This window comes from Trachypithecus francoisi, unplaced genomic scaffold (genome assembly GCF_009764315.1).
Source record: "Trachypithecus francoisi isolate TF-2019V2 unplaced genomic scaffold, Tfra_2.0 Lachesis_group0, whole genome shotgun sequence".
Lineage (NCBI taxonomy): Eukaryota > Metazoa > Chordata > Mammalia > Primates > Cercopithecidae > Trachypithecus > Trachypithecus francoisi.
This window is the reverse complement of record NW_022681453.1, coordinates 190,190,125-190,215,303: the sequence shown is the minus strand read 5'-3', so window position 1 is coordinate 190,215,303 and position 25,179 is coordinate 190,190,125. Positions and strand designations below refer to the sequence as shown.

The 25,179-nt window shown below is 37.1% G+C and overlaps 1 long non-coding RNA gene across 1 annotated transcript in view; it reads right to left on the bottom strand.

The window, feature by feature from the left end:
* The window catches only part of LOC117084387, a 52,420-nt gene extending 43,005 nt beyond the window's left edge, over window positions 1-9,415 (bottom strand). Inside the window, exons 1-3 of the long non-coding RNA XR_004437427.1 lie at window positions 9,284-9,415; window positions 3,215-3,275; window positions 266-458 (exon numbers count right to left, since the gene is read on the bottom strand). This is a non-coding gene — a long non-coding RNA (uncharacterized LOC117084387). The remainder of the gene's footprint in view (window positions 1-265; window positions 459-3,214; window positions 3,276-9,283) is intronic.
* Window positions 9,416-25,179: the final 15,764 nt, after the last annotated feature.

The window sequence follows — 25,179 nt, the reverse complement described above, 5'->3', positions numbered from 1 at the left end:
TTATATCAGTTCCTATATAGTATATCCCTCAGCATGTATATACTGTTACGTAGCCTGCATTTTATGCAATAACCTATATCTAGCCGTATTTTATTGCCCTGTTCTTGATTATCCTTCCCCATAACTTTCTTACCTACTTCTAGCTTATATTATTGTAGAGTATACGGGGTTTTATAGATTACCTAAGTCATATTTGGTGCAAGATGAGGTATATATAAATGCATAAATGTGTGAATAAGCAAAACAATAATCTCTCCTCACTTACTGGCCTGTTCAATCCTTGAGGCATCCATTGTCTTTGGGGTGACTTTTGATGTTTCTGAAGGTGGCAGAATAAATGGCATACAACAAGTGCTCACTGGAGTTTGGTTAAAGAAGCAAACGGTAACTTGTTGAGAGCTACTTCTTCATACTTTTAAACAAGTGAATTAGCATTTCCATCATAACTGATACTTTTGCTGAAAGAAAATGTGCATGCTTTAAAATGTGAATAAAAGGTTATTCTTGTTATGTGGATTAGTAAGGTTTTTTTTTCAAGTGCCTTTCTCAGTGGCATCTACAGACCAACTTTAGGCCTTCTATATAACAAGTCTATTATAGATCTACATGCTAAAGACAAAGGGTAAAAAAAACTCAGAGTCATTTTGTGTTAATCTAAACTGACTGCCTCCTGCTTTAATCACTTACTTGCATCCTGCTAATCTCATGACTTCACCTTTTTGACACTAAAAGAGAGGGGAAAAAAACTAAATTTCTTGCTTTGAAATACACAGAACACTGAAGTTAGATAAAGTGTAATTTTTTTTAACTGACTACTTGGCTTAACTAGGTTTTATTAGTTTTTTATAACTGGCTCCTTATGTAAATGTATTTGATGGACTAAACAGTATATACCTGTACATATGTGCATGGGAACTTTAAGAATGGTGGTAGATCAAATATTCATAATGGTTTAGTCACATTGTACATAGCTTTAAAATAAAATAACTTTAGTAATAACAGTTAAAATAAAGTAACTGTTTAATAGTCTAGTGAAGTTGGTAATCTACAAATGAACATGTAATAGATACGTAACAATGATATGATAAAGAATAAATTAATGCAAGGGAATGGAGTGAGCTGTTGTGCTGCTGTAGATTTGTTGGCCAAGAAAAAGAGATCTCCCTGAAGAGGTAACACAGGAGTAGGGGAACATCTGGGAGGCAGGCTTTCCTAGCAATGGAAAGGGCACTTTAACAATGCTGGACCAAAGATTCTCTGCAATCTATCTCAACTCAGTTGAATGGCAAAAATTGTCAAGAGTTGGTTGACAATACAGATAGCCTCCTCAACTTGTGAAAATCTCAATGTTCCTGAAAGAAATTCCTGCTTTTTACCAGTTTGTTGTAGCTGTTATTGTTTCTGTTAAATAAAAAGTCCCCAATGAGATGTGTGTTGAGATCAGTAATTTTATATTGTATGAGATTTGAAGATAGTAAAATGCTTCTTTTTCGACATCTTGTTTACTTAGTCAGTTGGCATCATTTTCAATGAGAAAACGGACTAAAGTAAAAGTGTAAATAGAACGATATAACAAAGTATGAAAGAATCAAGTGCAATATGACGAAAAAGTTAGTGTTGGCCCGAAGCACTGATTACTGAAAGTTTTGAATGAGCAAGTGTTTAAATGAGAAGTGAAACCAGTGAGTGGAAGTCAGACTACGAGTTATATATCAGAATCAAGCCCCTCTGCCTGCCTCCAGAGTCTGGCAAGCCTCATCTGTAACAACTGATTCTAAAGGGGTCAGTGCTGAAAAAGGATTTATTGTTTGTGATGATGACTGTGAGGTTAAAGTAATAGAGAAATTCAAAGTTGCTTGCTTCATGGAAAAATATGCAGAATTGCAACTTAAAAAAAATACAACTGCCACCATATTAGGACAAACTGGAACCAAAATCATTTCAGAGATTGATGACATGTCATTACAAGCTTGAAATATCCATCTTATTCCTTTAAATTCATATTTTTATCAACCACTTAGGTCAGTGACATAATAAAATCTATTAACCTCAGTTATTTTGTCCTCTAAGTAACATTGGATAGTGCAAGAACAATTTTAAAATTGAATGGATTTCTTTCTGTACTGTAAGATATGCTGCTTGACCTTTTATGTTTTTCACAGAAATGCTTAGTTATTCTAAAAGTGGTTTGATACACTATTCTATTGGCCATAAAATATTTCTTCCTGTAATCTCTCTTTTGTCCTTTATTTTGTATTAGCATCTATTTTATTCTTTTAGTTCAATGCCTGAGATCATTTCAATGGAGAAAAACTTCTAGACCATTTGTAAATTGAAATATTACACCCAGGACAAATGCATTGATAAGAAAAACATTTAAAAGTTTGAAACATCTTTTTATTGATCTTTCCTAGGCTCCAGATACAGATATAAATAATAAGAGAGATAGGAAAGGAAAAAGATTTCGAGCCAGAGGGAAAACCTTGCTGAATGCCCCGTGAGTACAGAGGACAGTGAGAAGAGAGTCCTGGCAGGCACAGCTCAGCTTCAAGGGAAGAGGAAGTGAGTGAGGAGGCCAGAGTAGGCAAGAGGCAGGCAGCAGGGGCTGCTGTCCTTTTGAACGCTGTGAGCCTTCTGTGTATGTCTTACCAACTTAATAATGCCACGATCAAATAAATTGACATGGTTTGGCTGTGTCCCCGCCCAAATCACATCTTGAATCGTACCTCCCACAGTTCCCATAGGTTGCAGGAGAAACCTGGTGGGAGGTGACTGAATCATGGGGGCAGGTCTTTCCTATGCTATTCTTGTGATAGTGAATGAGTCTTATGAGATCTGAGGTTTGTAAAAGTGAGAGTTTTCCCTGCACAAGCTCTCCCTTTGCCTGCTGCCATCCACGTAAGACATGACTTGCTCCTCCTTGCCTTCCGCCATGATTGTGAGGCCTCCCCAGTCATGTGGAATTGTAAGTCCGTTAAACTTCTTTTTCTCCCCAATCTTGGGTATGTCTTTGTCAGTAGTGTGAAAACAGACAAATACATAAGTGGATAATGGAAAATATGGTATATGTAAGATGTAATGTTACTCAGCCTCACAAAAGAAGGAGATTCGGCCATGTGCAACAACATGGATAGACCCTGAGGACATTATGCTAAGAAAAATAAGCTAAACTTTTTAAAACTACAGTAAAATACTGTATGATGATCTTACTTACATGAGGAATCTAAAATAGTCAAACTCATAGAAGCAGAGACTGGAATAGTGATTGCCAGGGGCTGGGGGAAAGAGAAATATGGGCAGGTGACAGTTAAAGGGTACAAAGTTTCACTTATGCAAGATAAGCTCTGAAAATCTATTCTACAGCATAATGCCTGTAGCTAATGTTATGTTAATAATATACTTACAAGTTTCTGAAAAGGTAGATCTTATGTTAAGTGTTCTTAACACACACACACACACACACACACACATGCACACAAATAATAATAGAAAGGGTGAGAAGGAACTTTGGGAGATTATGGGTATGTCTAAGGCCTTGAGGGTGATGATGGTTTTATGTATGTATACACATCCCCAACCTCACTGAGTTGTATACATTAAAGATGTACAGCTTTTTACCTGTCAATCATACCTCAATAAAGTGGGTAAATAAATTATTTTTATTAAAAAATAATAGTCATGGTATCATATTACATCGAAATATAATTTTAAGTGTTTATTTTATGGGAAAATGAAGAATTTTTCTCTATCACCTCTGTACCTACACTAAAAGTTACTTCTAAAAGCAGGAGATTAAGTTATGGGTCTTGAAAGCTATCAAATGTTATAAGAAGGAGGGAAATCAGTTTCCAACTAGTTCAAGAAACAAATGCCAAAGCCCTGAACAAAGGCAAAGATGAAGGAAAAGAAAAAAGTAAGACTGAAAAACCTTGGGTACATGTAGATAAAAAGTTTTAGAAAAAGCATCAGAAACTGAAGATACTACTAGGAGCAGGAAGGTCACATGTATCATGAGCGTGGCCTGGTGAACACATATCTCATCAAAACCTTCAGCTGATGGTTGCATTCAGAGACAGGGCAAAAGAAGTCAGAAAACTAAGGTTTATTTAAAAACTCCCAATTTTTATAATGCTGACATTTAATTCAAATCAATTTAAAATATTAGGTAGCCAAACTGAAATGGACCTGATGGTCACATCTGACTATGTGTTTGACTTCTGAGTTAAAGTCATATGAAAACAACTGAATTGCAAAGCTCTGCATAACTGTGAACTGACAGCTAACATGAGCTGTGCAGGTTAACATAAAGACAACTCAGGAAAATTCTTGAAAAAATTCCACCATTTGGACTGACTGACAGATAAAATTGTGTCCAATTAATTGGGCGCATCAGATTAAGTCAATTCATAACACTTATTTTGAAGGACTTTTTTATACGTGGAAAGATGTTCACAGTGGTTTTATACATATGAACACAGAAATAAATTATATCATTATTTATGTGCAAATACAGCCAGCATTAAAGCTCATAATAGAACTAAATCATGTGTATATATGTGTGTGTATGTGTGTGTGTAGTGTATCTGTTATTAGGACCACTGAATCAAAAGTTAGAATGCCTGTAATGGAGTAACAGTTACACATTTAACGACCATGGAATCCAAGTTATTTCACTTTTTAAATCATTACTGCAGTAAGGATCCCGTTGTGTTTCATCAAATATCATAATGTTCTAAATAAGCCTCAACATTTAGAAAAGTCACTCTTTTATTATTCAAATAATTTATTCTTGAAAAAAGTGGAAATATAAGACCTATAATAGCTGGCAAAACTAATCAGCCTTATAGCAACAAACCATAGCGGATAGGACATTGCTATACAACCTAACCTTACCAACTTGATGTGAAAGTTAACTGGCTGTGTTTACTCACAATATATATCAGTATCATTTGCTTACTGAAAGAAAGCAACGGAAAGAATTCACTGATAGGGGCTTGGAACAGTTTTGTCTTACGTGATTCCGAAAGAACATCCTGCAAATCAGCTATCCTTTATGTGGGATTCTTAAATATAAAATACAGCCTGCAGTGATGCAATATTACATAATTATCCCAGTTGAATAACCTCCTTCTAAAAGCACAGCTTTAAGGGGAAACTCAGCATGAATTTATATGATACTCATTATTCAGTGGTGTCAACTCTACGGTCTGCCATCTCCAGAATATAGTCACAACAGAGAGAAAGCTCCATTAGCCTTGGGCGTCATGGGAACTTGTCCCGCCACCTCTCACAATTCACTGGGTAAGACACCATAATAACACTTAACATTTTATCCACAGCTGTATAACTAACCATTATTGATATAGGATCAGACCCTTGTATTTGCAAATTTCATGCTTTCACAACAACAAGGATTAAAACGGAATTACCAGTTGGGGAATGTCAAGAAAACTGGATATTTAATTCCATTAAGACTATCTTTAAACTGTCATGTGAGCTTGGACAATCTAACTCCTCACTTTAGTTTCCTTATCTATAAAATTAGAAAGTTAGACTAGGTGATCTCTAAGTCTCTATCAAATTATAACATCCTACTATTTATGTGGTTTATTAAATAATTCCATTTGGAATTGAAGAACAAAAGTTGATATCAAGTATGTGTCAGAGTTAGGTACATGGCAAAGATCCTTGCAATGCCCACATAGAAATGGATAAACTTTGACTGGCTTAACAATACCAAAAACTGCAGAGTCAGGTAATAACTTATGACAATCAACTGAAGTGATGTTATTTTTTATTTAATGTGGAACTTCTTCATAAATAATGTCTTAGAGGAAGGCATTGTTTAAAAATAACAAACACCCAGCCAGGCACAGTGGCTCATGCCTGTAATCCCAGCACTTTGGGCTAGGCGTGGTGACGGCCACCTGTAATCCCAGCTACTTTGGGAGACTGAGGCCAGAGAATCACTTGAACCCGGGAGGCAGAGGTCGCAGTGAGCCGACATCGTGCCACTGCACTCCAGCCTGGATGACAAGAGCGAAACTCTTGTCTCAAAAAAACAAAACAAAACAAGCAAACAAAAAAACATGTCATTTGTTTATGTATGTATTTCCATATGGAGGAGAATAGACAGCTTGTCCAACAACTTCATAATACATTATTACTCTATAAAACTAAAATGTATAGCCACATTGTTCTATACCTTTCAAAAATAGTTAAGAAATTAAGTTTAAAATCCTTCCTATGAGATGGTTAAGATTGCTTATAAGCTACAATTATTGATTGAATATATTTTACCTTTTTTAAAGAGTCTGATAGTAGGAGGAGTATGAAATGTAAGACAAGTCCTGCCCCCTTCACGTGCCTGGGAAGATACAGCATTGCACATGCAAGTGTACTCACACACATATACATTTACACACACACACAGAACTACAAAGTGCTCAGCTGTATGAAATTATCCATGTAGTAAGAAGTTAGAAGAGGAAAATATTGAAAGATAGTCACCAAGGAAATCTCCTTTGAAACTGGTAGGACTTGAACTAGAACATGAAAGATGGCTAGGATTTGGAAAGGCAGAAAAGAGAGTGGAAGGAAATTCTCAGGAAATACAAGGAGGCTATGCTTTGACCATCTGGGGACCAGCCCTCACAAGGAGTTAGAAAGACAGGAACCATCAGGAAAATTGTTTCTAAAGTTTTAAAGATAAAATATAGTAGTGCCATGACAGATGAACTAACCCCGAAAAACAGGTAGGGGCCAGGAGATCAGTTAGGAGGCTCTTAAAAAAATTGCAGCACAAAGTGAAGAGGGTCCAAAATGAGTCTAGAGAAAATTGGTAAAACATACCATTTAAATGCAGAATTGCTACACGGAGTAAAGGAGCAGTTTACATACAAAGGTACATACCTGTGTTCCAAGGCATGTGCCTCATGACTGAGGGAAAAGAAGCATTATAAAGAGAAATAAAGTCTTTAGGAAAAAGAACCAAATTGGGATAGATGTTGAGATAGAAGAAATTAAAGAATTGTAAGCTAGAAGTTTGAATCTTAATGCAGCAAATATAGAAATGGGGTATAGAACTAAATTTGGATATGATGAATGTATTTGGAAACTATCAATGTGGAACCATGAAAGTAGATATATTCTGTCTGAAAATAAATATAATGGTGGTTTGTAATACTTTTAAAGTTGCAGACACTTGGAGAATACAACAAAAATTATAATTCTTCTCCCAAAGTAAAATAAATGTTTATACTGACATTTACATAATTTTGTACATATTTTCAGAAAGTATGTGGGCCCCATTTACCTTACATAAATCCCAGGATGGCAAGACTTATTTTGAATAACCAAACGCATGAGGAAATGACAATTGAAAAAAAGATAATATCTACTATGTATTTGGTATTTATTATATGTCAGATTTGTTTTAATATCTTACACATTCCATTTTTATAGTTTATTTTGATCTCCAAAATAATCAATGAGGTAGGAATTTTTTTCTTCTTTTGCCGAAAAAATTCACAAATAGCAGAAAGAAAATAGTGAATTGATTGCTCCTATGTCTTGCCTTTAAACATGTTCAGCCTTGCTAGAAAGAAATTATTATGATATACCTTAAAATGGTAAGAAAGGTTTTATTCAAGACTATTGCAATAGAGAAGAGACTATTGAAACACAGCAAAGAGATTGAACTCAACTCCAAATACAGCAAACACCACTGGGATTTATAGCCAACAAGCATAATGAAAAGTCAAGGATAAAAAATTACTAAGAAAAACTTGATCAAATATCAAGGGCAGGCGGGATTCTTGTTAAGGCAGGACAATGTAATCAAATATCTAGAGTGGGAGGATTCTTAATAACAAGACTCTTCGCTAAAACTGGGTACAGCAGGTCAACGGCAGGTCCCAAATATGAGGCATAGTCAAAAAGAGATGGCTCAGAGAAGCTTGACTAAAGTTTGGAGGAAGCCTTTGTTACCCTCTTTACTTTGCATTCATCTCTTAAAAATATTTATTGAGTTCTAATTATATGACAAGCACTGTGTTCAGTATCCTGAGATCAATTATATAGGTCTGTCCCTGTACTTTCGGAGCTTGGATAATTGCTACTCCTTCTTTATGTTTCAGCTCAGAGGTCTACTCCCTTGTGAAGATCTCCCTGAGTTCACCTCACCTTGATCTATGTCTACCATCATAGGCTTACCTCTATAGGCTGTAACCTCCTATTTACATGTCTATGTAACCTTTTATACCACAAGTTCTATGAGATTATGGGCTATGACATCCTTGTTCACTTATCCCCAGTAAACTAGCACTAAAACTGCCCAAGTAGTAGCTCAGTAAATATTTGACAAAATTTGTAGAATACAGATAATAAAGTCAGAAGTCAACAAGTGATGCCAAATGCTAGTCAAGAAAGAAGCCAAGGATGTATCGTTTCTTAGATACAAGAAATTTAGAAAAACTCAAATGAGTAAGGAACTGAAAAGATGCTATCAAAAGAAGGACTCTTAAGAACCTTTTGAGCTACCCAAGATCTGATGTTCTCAGCGGGCCAAACAGCTAAGAGCATGAGATTTCAGATACAATTCATTAGCGCACAGAATATGGACTCGGTCCCGCGGCAAATGACTCTTGACCCTGGAAGAAACTATAATACTTCTAGCTGATAGAAGCTCCCATAGGTCAGTTTAAGTCATGGTTTAGCACATTTCTTTCTGTGGACCCCATTTTCACCATTAGTGAAATCTGGGGGCTGGGGGACAAAGAGTGGGATATCTGAATACACAGGGAAATACATATGAGTGATAATCCTAAGCGGCGGTGACTCCATGGCCCACAAGTGTGTTTTTGAGACAGTAGATGCTTATCAAAGAAGTTCATTAAAGAGACAATGACATACGGGTTATGGTAAACAGGCCGTCTAATTAATGGTATATCATATTTCTCTTTGTTCAGTCAATTCCAGGCACAACTATTATTTCTTATTTATAACTGAATATCAAATTATAAAAGAACTTTGAATCAGACAGACAGTAAGAATAGTTTTTTTACTGAACAGCAGTGGACCCTGAAGATCAGACTGGACTCTGAAGATGAACTGCCTGGACTTGAGTCTGAGCTCTGTCATCTGTTAGTTAAGTGGCTATAGGCAAGTACTTAAACTTTCTATACTCTAATTTCCTCATGAGATAAATGGCAATGACAGTACCCTCCTCATGCAGTTTTTATAAATATCACACAAACACATTCCTGTGAAGGGCAAGTGTTACCTGGGACATAATAAAAGTTCCACAATTGCAGGCCAAGCGTAGTGGCTCAGCACTTTGGGAGTCCGAGGCAGGTGGATCACGAGGTCAAAAGTATGAGATCAGCCTGGCCAATATGGTGAAACCTCTTCTCTACTAAAAAAAAAGAAAGCAAAAATTAGCCAGGTGTGGTGGCGTGTCCCTGTAGTCCCAGCTACTCCGGAGACTGAGGCAGGAGAATTGCTGGAACCTGTGGGGGTGATGCGGGGGAAGTTCCACAATTGCTTGACATTACTAAAGAGGAAGAAAACCAAAATGGTTGCCTAATAAGTGTCACACACAATGTCAGGCATTTTCACGTAAATTATATTGTTTGATTCCAGCTATTACAAAAACTATAGATCAGAAGTCTTAACAGTCAAGCCTTTCTTCCTATCTCTGTGTCCGAGTATATCAATGAATCCAGTCATCTGAATATGTGGGACTGTACTTGGTATCACCCCAATTCTGGGTTTCATATGAATCTTATGATTCATACTATGAGAAAAGGACCAGGTTAAAAACAAAAGATATTAAGAAGTCTGCTCATCACAAATCTGTATGGTTTTTGCCATGTTTTGTTTTATCTCTAAATTCAATACCATGGGTGACTTTTTTATGCCTAATTAACCTAGTTGAAATGACAACTCTGTACACAATCATATTATGAAGATCAAGAACATGCTTTTATTCCACTTAGTATCTCTGAGAGACCAGAATGATATCTCAATGTTAAACAGTTTTAATGTTTGCTATTAATAATTCTGATTCCCGATGGATTTCCTATTTAGTCTAGGTTCATAAACAACTTAAGACATATTTCTAACCCATCTATTCAGCACAAATAACACAAATTTAATCTTGTTAACCCATGTCTGCATAATGACTTTCACTTTTTAAGAATAATGACACAATGATAATTTATACCCCTACAAATAAAACCATCTTGAGTGGTATAAAAAATAAAGTAGGCCGGGGGCAGTGGCTCAAGCCTGTAATCCCAGCACTTTGGGAGGCCGAGACGGGCGGATCACGAGGTCAGGAGATGGAAACCATCCTGGCTAACATGGTGAAACCCCGTCTCTATTAAAAATACAAAAAAAACTAGCCAGGTGTGGTGGCGGGCACCTGTAGTCCCAGCTACTCGGGAGGCTGAGGCAGGAGAACTACGTGAACCCGGGAGGCGGCGCTTGCAGTAAGCCGAGATGTCACCACTGCACTCCAGCCTGGGTGACAGAGCGAGACTCCGTCTCAAAAAATAAAAATAAAAAAAATAAAGTAAGCCTGGATCAGGATGGAAATTTTTTTCGACTTTTCTCCCATGTCTGATTTCCTCCCAAATGATCATTTCATGTTAAGGATTGTTCATCAAATCTCAAACGAACAGTTTTAAGTACCAGTATCAAGCACCTGCACACTCGAGAGCAATGATCACAGGGGAAAAAATGATTGAACAACATCAGTGTTATTTATCATCACTCCTAGGGTACTGAATATAACGTTCCTTTATTTTTTGACATTTGTATCGCACATTTAAGCTTACAACAAAGTGATGATATATATTATGTCCTCACACAACCCTATACACAGTTGCCATTTCCCCCTCATTTGATATGCCATGAAACTGAGATGCACAAAAGTGTATCAATAACGGAACAAGGGCCAAAACTTCCGAGTTCCCTCCCATCTCACCACCATCCCCACTGCCGGATCATGTTCTCCTCATTCAAATACCACTTTCTTTACACGAGTCTACAGTGATTTTGTACTTATTTTCTGGCTTTTCAGTGAGAATATCTGTAGCCGCGTATTCACAGTGCAGACCTGTAAGGGATCGCTGAACTCAAGTGCACTGACTTTCAACAAAAGCATAGGATCCTCTCTTCACAGGTATTTATTTTTGAAAACCACTTATTTCAGAAAAAAAAATAAATCCATTTGATCACTTCACTTTTAAACTAAAGAGGAAACAACTGCCCTTGTTTGCATTGATACTGCAGGATTTGTAGCCTGATGAGCTACATACAGGTTGTTAAATTTCAGTAATTTGACAATGGAATAGTATGTGCACCTGGCTCTTAAACAGCTTTAAAGGCTTAGACTTCCTCTGAAATTATCTCTTCAGCCAGGACAGAAGACATTTTTTTAAAAATCTGAAATCTCTCCAGGTAAGGAATTCCAAACTTGACTGCACATTAGAATCGTCTGGGGAGGTTTTGAAACGTGCCTAACCCAGGTTCCTCCCCTAGGGCGTCTTCTTTAGTTGATCTGCCATGCTGTCTGAGCAGGTGTATTTTCAAAACCCCCCTGAGTGATTCAAATATGCATTCAGGGTTGGGAAACACCAACTTAAGACATAACCCAGCGCAGTGCTCTCAGCACTGGCCATGCATGGGAATTTTGGGCGGGGGGGGAGGGGAACTTTTTAAAATACTGATACCAATACCCGATTAAATCCGAATCTAAACATCTGAATAGGCTCCAGCGTTGGTGACTTTTAAAGCTCTATAAGTGATTCTGACATGTAGTCAAGTTTGGAAATCATTTATCTAAAAACAAGTACAATTTCGTATGTCGTCTACAAGTGAGCAAAACCAAACAAGCAAACAACAACAAAAAACAACTAGAATCTGAAAACTTGCTAGAATTGAAGAGTTTCAGACTCCCCTCCGGAGGTACTGAGTCAGAATCTGCCTTTTACCAAGGATTCCAGGTAGTGAGTATGCACAATAAAGTAGGAGAAGCTCTATTCTCGACCGCTTTTCTAAAGACCTGAGGATAGTGTTGACTTCCATTTCTTCTTCTCCCATTTCTTCTTCTCATTTGATGCTTCTTTCAAGTTTGGGTGAGTATGTTCTACTGATAGGGACCATTGGGATAAATTGCTACCATGTATTCCTAATGGCCACACAGCACAAACATGATTAATTATAGCTAATTATCACTAATTAGCTATCTACTAAGCTAACTGCTGAGCCTGGAATTCAAGACCCTTCAGTATCTAAACAGATTTATTTCTTGCCTTTTCCCATTTATTCCTGCCCTACACTCTACCCAAATATAGAGTGCTCTGTTCCACGTATGATCCACACCTTCTAGCCTCTTTACCTCTATATCCATCTCTTCCTAACATGCTTTCCTTCCATGTTCAAGTACATTGGCTAACATTCAGTTGATGCTATTGTACTGTGAAGATTTCTAATTCCACCCCATATCCAGCTGGTAATAATTTGTCCCAGCACAGAATACTCATGGCATCCTGTCTGTATCTCTCTTCTGGCCCATTTAACAATCTTCTTCATGTTTTCTAAACTTATTTTATATCCTCTATCAGATGATATGTTAGAAAAGGATTCATGCTGATACAGTGAGAGTTGGGAGGTGTGTCCCCACCCAAATCTCATATTGAAATCTAATCCCCAGTGTTGGAGGTGGGGCTTAGTGGGAGGTGATTGGATCATGGGGGTGGATTTCCCATAAATGGTTTAGCACCATCCACCTTACAACTGTCCTCATGTGAGTGAGTGAGTGAGTTCTCTTGAGAGCTGGTCATTTAAAAGTGTGTAACATCTCCCTTCTCTCTCTCTTGCTCCTGCTCTGGCCAAATGACATGCCAGCTCCCCACTTCACCTTCCATGATGATTGTAAGTTTCCTAAGGCCTTCACAGAAGTTGAGCAGATGCCCCACCATTATTCCTGTACAGCCTGCAGATTCGTGAGCCAATTGAACCTCTTTACTTTGTAAATTACCCAGTCTCAGGTATTTCTTAATAGCAATGCAGGAATGGACTAATATACATGTGTAATTCACTTCTGTAATATTCACACAAGCCTTATCAGAGCTGTGTGTATAGTATGTAATTTTTTTTGTCTTTCTTCTCACAATTTCTTATGCTTAACCAGTTCAAGTCAGTATTCTTAGTATAGTCAGTATGTTTATACTGTTTGCTTTCGATAGATTTAGATCAGATTTTCACAAACAGTAGTCTTCGCAGAATGTGAATTATGAATCTCTAAAGAAGATATTGTATGGAGAAGTTTGGAAATTTTACATGCCCAAGTAGCTTTTTTAAAGAGCTTCTTACAGGTGTCATTTGCTCTGCATGTCACACTTTGGGATATTTTTAATAATAGGGAGTGATAAGTCATTCAAGATAAATTTAGGACAATTCAGGCTTTCGGTGCCTACCTAGATAAATCATCAACATTTCTTCCTTTTCAATGGGAACACAAGAATCCTAGCCAAAAGAGACAGAACACCACAATGGTATTATTCTCTGGCTGGATAGGTGAAAATCTAGAACCAAACATCATCATAAAAAGAAAAAAAAAAAAAAAAAAAAAAACACTGTTCTGTTATTGCTAAGGAAACTCCTGTTTTATAGGTTGACTAACTAGGGATCTTTAACATACTGTCAATTATGTCTGAGAAATAAGGAAGCAGCTATTAAGTTCAAACTAGTCTAGGAAAACTTGCTTTAGTGATGGTCTTGGATGTAGTGTATCCTATTCTACTTCCTTGAAAAATATGAAATAAAATGGGATGAGCAAGTAGAAAAGTACTTTTATTATTTCCTAAAGTCTTAGAAGCATTTATAATTTTGAGAAACAACAAAGAAAGCCACAGAATCCACTATAACAGATGGTTCTAATTAGCATGTTAGAAGTCATTGAAAACTATGTCAAAGTTGATTGGCTATTTGTGAAAATATTTCTGACCGATTGTTCTTAAACTATTTCCATAAATATATTGGGACATCTTATATCACTTTATTAATGTTGAGAAATCCAAAAGAATAAGACATGGTCATGTAGACACTATTTTCTTATTATATTCCAGCAACGTTGGTTTTCTGTCAAAGTCAATGATAAAGCATCCCTCTATTTCCTACTGGATGACTTTAGAATGGAATGGAGGAGAAAAGTAATATTTATGGCCAAAGACTTAAAAGAAGATGGCAGGTATATTTATTTCATGCATTTCTGACATGTATTTATCAACATTTATCTGACATGTTGACTCCATATTCCAATCTCTATGGCTACATCTTCCATTTTCTGCTTCCTACCAAAGGACAAAAATATATTTCTAGAGTATTTCTTATTAATGGTTCCAGAAATCTATGGACTAGAATTTTAGGATCCTTGGTACAGAAAAGTTTTATAATGACTTACTTTATGTTTTTTCAAATGTTGTTTAAATATTGGTTACAGTGATTGAACAATCTCACCGTCAACACAACTTTCCCCAGCCATAAGTTTTATATTTAAATTGTTTTAAATTTTCATAAATGTCTTTGCCAATTAAATTGTCAGATAATTTGACAACACTTTTGCTATCATTTAGACCCGTGATTTCTCAATGTAGCTATATGCTGAAATTACCTGGACACTTATAAAAATATTGATGTCTGGGACCCACTTTCAGAGATGCATATGTAATTCATCTTGTATGTGGCCTGGGGATCAGCATTTTTTAAATCTTTCTACATAATTCTAAGATGCAGACAAGGCTGAAAAACAAATATTTTGACCAAATTGTTCAACAATGGGTTTTAATAACCCTGTTAAACTTAGATGTACTAATGGCATGAATCCTAGTCTCCACTTTTCCATTTTATTTCAGATTTTTCTTGTTGGAAACTCTCCAAGTTCATGAAATCCTTCTGAAAATGAGACTTTAAATCTGGACACAGATGACCTATTTCATGAGGCATTGATAAATAATAGTAAATGACCTGCAAAAGCCCTTTCCAGAAAGAGAAGGAAACGGAAATGCCCAGTCACCACCATCCAGAGATACTAGTCCCATTACCTCTCAGAGCCATCTAAATGTTGACCATTTGCTCCCATCCACTATGAATATAGCTACACTTTTCCTTCATTATTTTTAGATACTCCAACTCTTCTTATAATATACTAAGATTGAATACACATTTTCTACTTTCTTGCTTTTTATATTTCTATGGAAGTCATAGCAAATGATTTTAGATAGCTAAGTGATAGCTATCTAAAGGCATGAATTTGCAAATCAAATTATAAAACCTGTTTAGAAGTCTAATGCATAAAAACTAATGTATAAAAATGTAAATTAAGGCAAAAATCAATTAGCTCAATGTGACATTCATGTGGCTTCTCTTTCTGGACTCTATGTTCTCGCCAGTGAAACACTGACTATATTATATGCAACAAGGAAAATAGCCAAGGTGGATGGCCCTGTAAGATACAGTTACAGCTGCCAGAAAATAACTCTCAATTGTGGAAAAACAGCTCAAAAGGTGAAAAAAAAAACATTTATCTTGGATAGGCTCAATACCAAAAAGGGGACATAATTATGAGCTATAGTATTTACTGGTACATAGATATATTCTTCACTCACATGCTTAATTATTCCCTCTTTCAAACTGTAGAGATGTTCTTTTGAACTGTCCTCAGCCTATTTGTCATGCCCAAGCCCAAAGTCTTTTGGTAGGGAACAGCAGTTGCTAAAGAAGTTAGAGTTTGGTTAGCTCTCATCAACAACCTTGTTACCAAGTCATAAAGAGAGCAAATCTCAGACAAATTTGCCTACACAGTGACATTTATTAATTAAACATTTATTAGCAGGTTAGCACATATAAATTATGCAATCTGTATTAGGGCTTTAAAAAATACAGACTTCTCATTCTTCCAGCGATTAAAATGCCATAGCACAAGAATAATTCACTGGATATAGCCATATCAAGATTCCAGAAGCAGGATTCTGTTGCCCTTAGAGTTGTTACCACTACAGTTTTCATGGGGCTTGCAGAGATCAGAGTTTCCAGCTAACTAATAGATCTTTGGGGGTTTCTTTGATTAAGAATGGTGGCCTTGGGCTGGGCGCAGTGGCTCACATCTGTTATCGCAGTACTTTGGGAGGCCAAGGAGGGTTGATCGTCTGAGCTCAGGGGTTTGAGACCAGCCTGACCAACAGGCAGTGAAACCCTGTCTCTACTAAAAATACAAAAATTAGCTGGGTGTGGTGGTGGGTGCCTGTAATCTCAGTTACTTGGGAGACTGAGTGAGGAGAATTGCTTGAACCCAGAAGGTGGAGGTTGCACTGAGCCAATATCATGCCATTGCACTCCAGTCTAGGCAAAAACAGAGACTTAGTCTCAAAAAAAACAGTGGTCTTGCTAGATTCTTAGACACGGTTCAACTGTGGATCTAAAGTGTCTCTTAAATATACTTGACAATCAATTTCGTTTAGAAAACTATAATTTTACCAATACAGGATTCCTTCTAATATTCATCTACTAACCATATTAACTAAGAGTGCACCAAATTCACCAGGAAAACCCACTTCTGGCATTCAGCATGAAAACCAGCAAAGCTTTGGTTGTAGCCCAAGTTCTACATAGCTGCTTATGGAGGAGAGGCTTACTGATGAGAATGATTGCTATCCCTTGTGCGTCCTTGATTAGGATTCGAGATGTAAGTGGGGGCTGCTTAATTACAAAAATATTTATTTGCTGTTTATATATATAAACAAGCTAATACATATTATCTCTATATACTCGCATTGTCTTTAAATGGCTGCTCGTTATAACAAAGCTGCTCTGACTCTACTCTGGCAGTTGTTTCCTTTCTGTTTCTTCATTATTTTTTACATGTCTGCTTCTCTTACAGAATGAAAAATTCCTTGAATTCAGAAATATGTTGTATATTTGTCACCTCCACCTCCACATTTTTAGCATGAAACTTCATAGAAAATATGTTTAATAAGTACTTTGAATAAACTATTTTCTAGAAATTTCTAATTCTTGTTTGATGTTTAACATTTTGCCTCTCAACACATCTTATTCTTTGAAATCATGTCTCGAGATTTGTATCTGAAATAAAGGGTATCTAGGGAGAATTGCTTATTTTATTTGAAAAAGAAAGGAATCTAGGCAAAAATAGCTTTGTGGCCATTAGACTTCAGAAATTAAATTGTCACTCTTTGTCATTTTGAGGGGAAAAAAAAAAAAGAACCGCAAGTGGCCTCACATGACTCAACCATGCAGGAGAGAACACATTTTCCAAACCAAGCCCATACAGTTGTCATCACTAACAAACAGCCCCACGGTAATCTCAAATTCCCGCATTTATTTTGTGAGAGAGAAGATAAATTGGAAAGATGCAATCATCATTACTCATCTACCTTGCTGGGGTTTCCATCTTTTTTGCTCCAGTTTCTGCCTCACAGGCACGCTGGAAGATAGATGTTAGACAGTTTGCCAGATTCATTTTGAGAAATCACGGACTGGGAGATTCAAACTGACATTTATTTTTGCTTCTATAATGGCTGAGTTTTGAGATACCTAAGCATTAAAGTACTTTAAGAGTGAGTAACTCGGCCGGGCGCGGTGGCTCAAGCCTGTAATCCCAGCACTTTGGGAGGCCGAGACGGGCGGATCACGAGGTCAGGAGATCGAGACCATCCTGGCTAACACGGTGAAACCCCGTCTCTACTAAAAATACAAAAAACTAGCCGGGCGAGGTGGCGGGCGCCTGTAGTCCCAGCTACTCCGGAGGCTGAGGCAGGAGAATGGCGTAAACCCGGGAGGCGGAGCTTGCAGTGAGCTGAGATCCGGCCACTGCACTCCAGCCTGGGTGGCAGAGCAAGACTCCGTCTCAAAAAAAAAAAAAAAAAAAAAAAAAAAAAAAAAGAGTGAGTAACTCTTAAAAGCCCCTGACAATTTGTGAAGCTAATTGTATCTCCCATGGTTTTATCCATAATCTGAACTTGGCAGATTTTCCTCTCAGCAGATAGCCTGTTCCTCAGAAACAATATAGATGGGCACAATGAGTAGATCATTAAATTCTTCTCCATGATCATCAGAGCTTATCTGTGGGCCAGGATTATTACACTAGAGAATGAAGACCCTTGTTCCTAATGCTGCAGCTACTGCAGTCTCCAGATGCACTCACCGCATCCAAGAAATTGGAGCCATTTTTTTCAGAGCTGAATTTCAAAGTCACCTTCTCTGGAGATGTACATTGTTTAGTTGTCCCCAAAGAAGCATGCACCAAAAACAGTAAGAAATATCATCTTCTGGCTCAGTTCTTGTATTGTTCTATCTTTCCAAGCACCTCGCAATTAGAGTTACCAGATGTGTCCTTGAAAGTAGAACGAGGCAGAGTTTCCACTGTGACTAAGTAAATAGACATCATCAAGGCTAAAGAAGTTAACAAATTTTGCTAAAATTCTGAATCTTTCTGAAGTTTCTTTATTATTGCTCTGAACTAAATAGAAATACTACAGCTCAGTTTTATAGAGGGAACAATACATATGCCTGGATGTGAGTCTCTGGTGAATTATCGCACTGTCTGATTTAACTTCCATGACGCTCTTCCATCTGTTGACTTAAATACTGTAAATATAAAGGGTATTGTGTAAGAGACCATGAGAGACAAATGTATAAACTAAATAGGTTTTTCTTCTGGGAAAATGAACATGAACAAGAGTTGACTGATTTAAGCAATTATAATAACATGTAGAAAATACATAAAAATGAAAATAGATATTGTAAAAATTTGGAATTACCTGAAGTGTGTTAACTATACAGAAAACAACCTCAGATATGATTATAAGAATAAAAATTATAAAAGGAAAGAAATGTTACTGGATAATCGAAACACTAAAAAGATAATAGAAAGAAATTAAGGAACTGAAAATCCTCCTCACTTAGGTCAAATAAAGTTGATCTCTGAAAAATAGAAATTATTAAAACCTCTTTCAACTACTGAGTCATGGCAGATGTTCATGATTTGCATCAGTTGTGGAGTATATTACAAATAATTTGGGTACAGTAATAGCTAAAGCGTGAGAAGTTTTGTTTTTTTTTTTAATGCTGTGTCTTTCCTTTATAAATTGGAACAGATATAAAGCTTCCCTTTAATAACTTCAGTCACACTTTCTTGCCTTTCCTTTTACTATCTTATAAGGGAGACAAAGTTAGAGCAACTCCTTAGGTGTTGCACAACCTCATCTATCAGATGTGCCAGAGCAAAACACAAGAAGCAAACAAACCAATGAACCAACAGGAAAGGTCGAGAACTTCTCCATAATCGATATTCACTCAGACAGAGACTGGCCTTGGTAGAGGGTAATTAACAAGTGCTCTATCTATATAACATGTGCTTACAATTCAGGAATCTACTCTCTACGGAAACCATGTTGGTATTATTTCTTAACTTCTCTGGCTTTATAGTGCAGAAATAGATTAATATGGAGAAGTTCACTCTCCAGAGGCTGAAATTTAATAAAAGAGATGATGAAAGTTTACGCTGCTACAATTTACTGAGCATTTATTCTTTTTCAGATTTGTGCTAAACACTTTACATGTATTATCTCACATAATCCTCATAAGAACATATGAGTTTGGTATGATTGTCTCTATTTTATTAATGACAAATATGAGGCTTTAAGAATTTAAGAAAACTAATCTGTTATGTAAATATTGGTCAGAGAATTGGAATTTCATACCAAATCAATCTAATATCAAAGTCAATGATTATTATTTTATATTGCCTCAAATAACAATAATGGAAGTCAGAAGATGACAAGTGCCCTGAGAAGATAGTACATTAAGAACTGTTGGATTGGGGAAAGAGAGAGAGAGAGACTTCTCTGAGGTAGAAACCTAGAAAAAGCTTTAAAATTTAGGTAGTATATAAGAAAATTGTAAAGTCCCTCAGTATACTCAGGGCATTGGTTCCAGGACCACCTACATAGACTCAAATCTGCACACACTCAAAGCCCCACAGTCGGCCCTCCGGATCCTGTGTGAATGAATGTTGGCCTTCCATAGGCATGGATTTTGCATCCCTAGAATATAGTATTTTGGATCCATATTTGATTGGAAAAACCTCTGCCAATAAGTGGAACCATGCAGTTCAAACTTGTGATGGTTAATATTGAGTGTCAACTTGATTGAATTGAAGGATGCAAAGTATTGTTCCTGGGTGTGTCTGTGAGGGTGTCACCAAAGGAGATTAATATTTGAGTCAGTGAACTGGGAGATGCAAAACCCACCCTTAATCTGGGTGGGCACCATCTAATCAGCTGCCAGTGCAGCTAGGATAAAAGCAGGCGAAGAACGTGGAAGGACTAGACTGGATAAGCCTTCTGGCCTCCATCTTTCTCCTGTGCTCGATGCTTCCTGCCCTCATACATCAGACTCCTAGTTCTTCAACTTTTGGACTCTTGGACCTACACCAGTGGTTTGATAGGGGCTCTCAGGCCTTTGGCCACAGACAAGGCGGCACTGTTGACTTCCCTACTTTTGAGGTTCTGGGACTCAGACTGGCTTCCTTGCTCCTCAGCTTGCAGATGGCCTATTGTGGGGCTTCACTTTGGATGGTGTGAGTCAATACTCCTTAAAAAACTCCCTTTTATATATACATCTGACCTATTAGTCCTGTTCCTCTAGAGAACCCTGAGTAATACAAAACTCATATTGTTCAAGGGTCAACTGTATTAGTCATGATTCTCTAGAGAAACAGAACAAATAGGAGATTATCTATCTATCTATCTATCTATCTATCTATCTACTTGTCTATACACACATACACACACACACACACACACACAGAGAGAGAGAGAGAGATAGAGAGAAAGAGATTAATTGATTTCTTAGAAGGAACTGATTTATGTGATCATAGTGGCTGAAAAGTTCCACCATCTGCCATCTGCAAGTTGGATACCCAGGAAAGCCAGGCTGAATCCAGAGGCCTTGGGACCATGACTGCTGATGGTGTAAGCCTCAGACTCAGGGGAAGAGGAGATATCCCAGTTCAGTAGTTAGACTGAGAGAGGAAATTATTCCTTCCTCCATCTTTCTGTTCTATCTAGGCCTTCAAAGGATTGATGACACCACCCATGTTGGTGAGGGGGAGCTGCTCTACATAGTCTTCTGATTCAGATGCTGATCTCATCTGAAACACCCTCAGAGACACACCCAGAAATAATATTTAACCAAATATTTGGGAACTCCATTGACCAGTCCAGTTAGCAAAATGAACCATCATAGAGGAGAATCAAAAGAGCCTAAAGGCATAATTCAATCCCTGTGTCTTAAGGGATTTTGTTCAATCCCTTTGGCCTCTCCCTTGAGCCAGACAAGTTACCAACTGAATTGTGAATATGGCACTGCCTTTGGGACTTATTTGCAGAGAAGAGACAAACTTAATGGAGGACTTGCTATCCCCTCATTTTCTCCAAGAACTGCAAAAATCCGCAAATTTTATATGAAACTCAGGAAATCATTTATAATGAGTTATTTTCCTACTCCAGGGCTTAAAGGAACACTATGTTTGCATTATTGATTGAACTGTAATTTAAATTGCCTCTGTTCTAAGGTAGCTTGTGAGTTGAATTTTTTTTTTAAAGAATGTCTTGGAAAACGGCCATAATGTCCATATCTCATTAGCATGATCAAATAACAAGACAGTTAATGTGGCCTCGTCCATCTTCAGACTATAATCTGGTTTGCTGTGGGTTGATGGAATAGGGATAGATAGAGCTCCCAAACCTGCATTCTTTATTAGGGCACCTGGGTAGCCTCAGATCTACACCAAGAATCTTAGAGCTTCTCCAAGCCTGAAGCAATTCAAAAACTCTTATGTTTTTAACAGTTTTATTTTAAACAGAGATTACCATTCATTTAATGATCAAAGTAAAACCCAATCCTGTTTTCCTTTCATTCTTAGTTCCCAGAGGGCAAAGCCATTTTAAAGTTTATCACATAAACATAATAATTACATGAGGAAAAACCTACCATAGTTTTATTACTTGGATTTTGTCAATCATAGCAGAAGCATTTTTCATGTCAATACATATTCTTCATAATTAACATTTTAATTACGAAGAAATAATTATTGAGTCACTTGTTGCACATGAATTTTTTTTCAGTGTTTGTCAAAGTGAAATAGAATATTCAATTTTATAACCATTGTATCCCAGGATTTTTGAGTAATTATTGTTGTGTTTTTTTCTCTGTATGATTTCTAAATCTGTATTGCTATCTATTTATGTTATTTATATGCCCTATTTTAAGTATTCTCAAATTATTCCTGAAAGTATGAGAAATGTACCTAATTAGATGAGATAAGCAAATGAACATATCCTAAAGATCACATGCTTGGATTTTGTTCTAGGTGAGGGATGAGGGAGGTAGCAGGCAAAAATGGAGAGGGGATCAGTATTTCCACTCGGAAGTCTTCATCTCATTGGTGTTAGGTCTCTCACTCTCATTTTATCCTGGTGACAAGTCTTGGCTTTCAGAATATATTGCAAAGGACAACAGCTTTTAAAAGGGTTATTTTCTAGTCATGAAATTTCCATCAGGCTTACTTCACAGAGAAATACTTTTAAGGACTTTCTTCAACCACTGAAATGCGGTGAAAACTTTGTCCCAGTTACTTTTCCGGCATTTTGGAGTGGGTTGGGAAAGTTTCCATAGTTATGACACCTTCTGGGCATTTCTCAAACTACAATTCTCGGGTCTATTCCGCTCTGGGTCCCATCACATTGAGGGCCCATTCCCACCACAAGATGAAGTACATGTTTACCCTATTGAGTCCTAGAATTTCCATTGGTTCTATATCATAGCTTTTATTTCTCCACTGTTATGTCCTATCTTTGATTTATTATGAGCGCATTTTCCTATATCTCATTAAGCATAGTGTATTAACTGCCTCGAAGTATTTATCTGCTTCTTCTAACATCTGGGCCATCTCTGGTTTAGCCTCCATTGTTTGTTTATTCTCTTAAGAATAGGTCAGATTTATTCTTCAAAAGAATGATAATATTCTTCTATGGTAGGTGATTACTTGGTTGGTCATAAACTGCAAACTTGGTCTCCTAAACAGTAGCTCAACTTAACCTAGTTTTTGTTTTTTGTTTTGTTTTGTTTTGTCTCAACAGGGCGTATAGTCTGCCCACACATGTGTGATTCAGAGGTTCACCAGAAATTGGAGCAAAGTTTCCACACTGAGTTAGAGGTCCTCCTCTCTGTCTTTATGTTTTCTGGGATTCTACCCTCACTCTCCAGATTTGTAAATACGCTAAACTCTATCCTCTGATTGCTCAGGTCAGAAAGTCTGAAGTTATTGGGGTTGTAGTCTTTACGCGTGGCACTGCCTTCAGGCTGAAATACTAGAACACTCACTCTGTGAACGTCCTTTTCTCCAACTTTCAGTTCCCCTCATGTTCACTCTCCAGATCTCTTACATAGTTACTTTTCATATTTTGCCCAGAGTTTATAGTTGTTATCTATGGGAAAGTAAGTCTGGTATGAGCTCATTTGGCCATTAGAAGAAGCAGAATCTTGACTTATAAATCTCTTTAAAACAGACAAAGGAAATAAATTTGAATACCCCGAAAGAGTCAAAACTGAACCAATCACATGAAGATCTCTCAATTTATGCTCAACTTGGGCCTGAGGAATTTCTTTATGAATAAAAGAGCAAACTCCTTCAAGTAAACCTTATGACCTTTCAGGAGGCACCTACCTGTAGCCTGACCATGCCAAGAGTTCTAGAACAACACGAATACAGACCTCATACACGCAAGCCTGGACTTTGCAGTTGCTTTCTAAATTCTCTTTACAGCTTATCTCTCCTTTCAATCTAGGCTGAACATTAGTTTTGAGCATCTCTCTGCTCAAACGTTTTAATTGGTTATTATTTACCTAATGAATTCTAAACTTCTGTATCTGATCCTTTTTTTCACTTTTCACTTTATAACTGGTAAGTTTTAAAAAATATACACAACATGGACTGAGGAAATCGGTGCATAACTCCACATTCTATAATATATATGAGCTCAGAGGAGTATTTCCTATAAGGAGGCAGTGAAGTCACCTAAGCTGGTTCGAGTCTAAGCTTTATGCTTGGTAATTGTGTAAGTATGGATGCGTATTTCAACCTCGGCAGCTCAGTTCCCTACCAGTAAAGTGAGTTTAATATAATGCAACTTCATGGGGTTGTTTTACAGATTAACTAAGAGAACACTTGAAGGCATCTTAAGATAGTGCCTGGCACCTGATGCCCCAGTAACTGTTAGCTAGTATCCTTATCTGTGTCTTGGTTGCATTCTCCATAAAATATAGGACATAATTCTATTTGAAAGATTAATGGTTTGCATGCAATGAATGTTAAAAAATTGAAAACACTGTTCCAATGTGAAGGCATAGAACTCAGCTTTAGCTGTACAGACCTACTTGTCACTTCTTGCTCTGTATAATATGCAGTTTATACCTTCCCACATCAAGATGATTTTCATGTGTGAAAAGACCATCTTACATTTCTATCTGTTGAAATTCTTGCCTTTCTTTATGGCTAAGCAAACATAACACCAACCTACCCTAAAATCATGTATGATCTCACCCAACTAATGATTTCTTCCTCTAACCTTCCAAAGAGGCACATCTTACGTTTCTTATGTAGATTTTCAGTTCATGCCATATTCTTTACTCTGGACTGTGGACTACTTGACAATAGTCACTTTATCTATCATTGCATCTGTAGCTATACCTATACATAATGTCAATAAATATCTGTTGAATTGAACTAAAACACAGTACTCAAAAATTACATGAGCACTGGGATGCTGATGCAGGAGAATCGTTTGAGTTTAGGAGTTCAAGACTAGCCTGGACAACAAAGTGAGACTCTGTCTCTAGCAAAAATTTAAAAATGAGTCAGGCATGATGGTGTGCACCTGTTGTGCTAGCTACTCAGGAGGCTGAAGCTGTCTGGAGGATTACAGCTGTCTGAAGCCCAGGAGGTCCCACTACAATGTGGGCCCATCCCCATCACAAGATGAAGTACACATTTACCCTATTTAGTCCTAGAATTTCCACTGTTTTTTT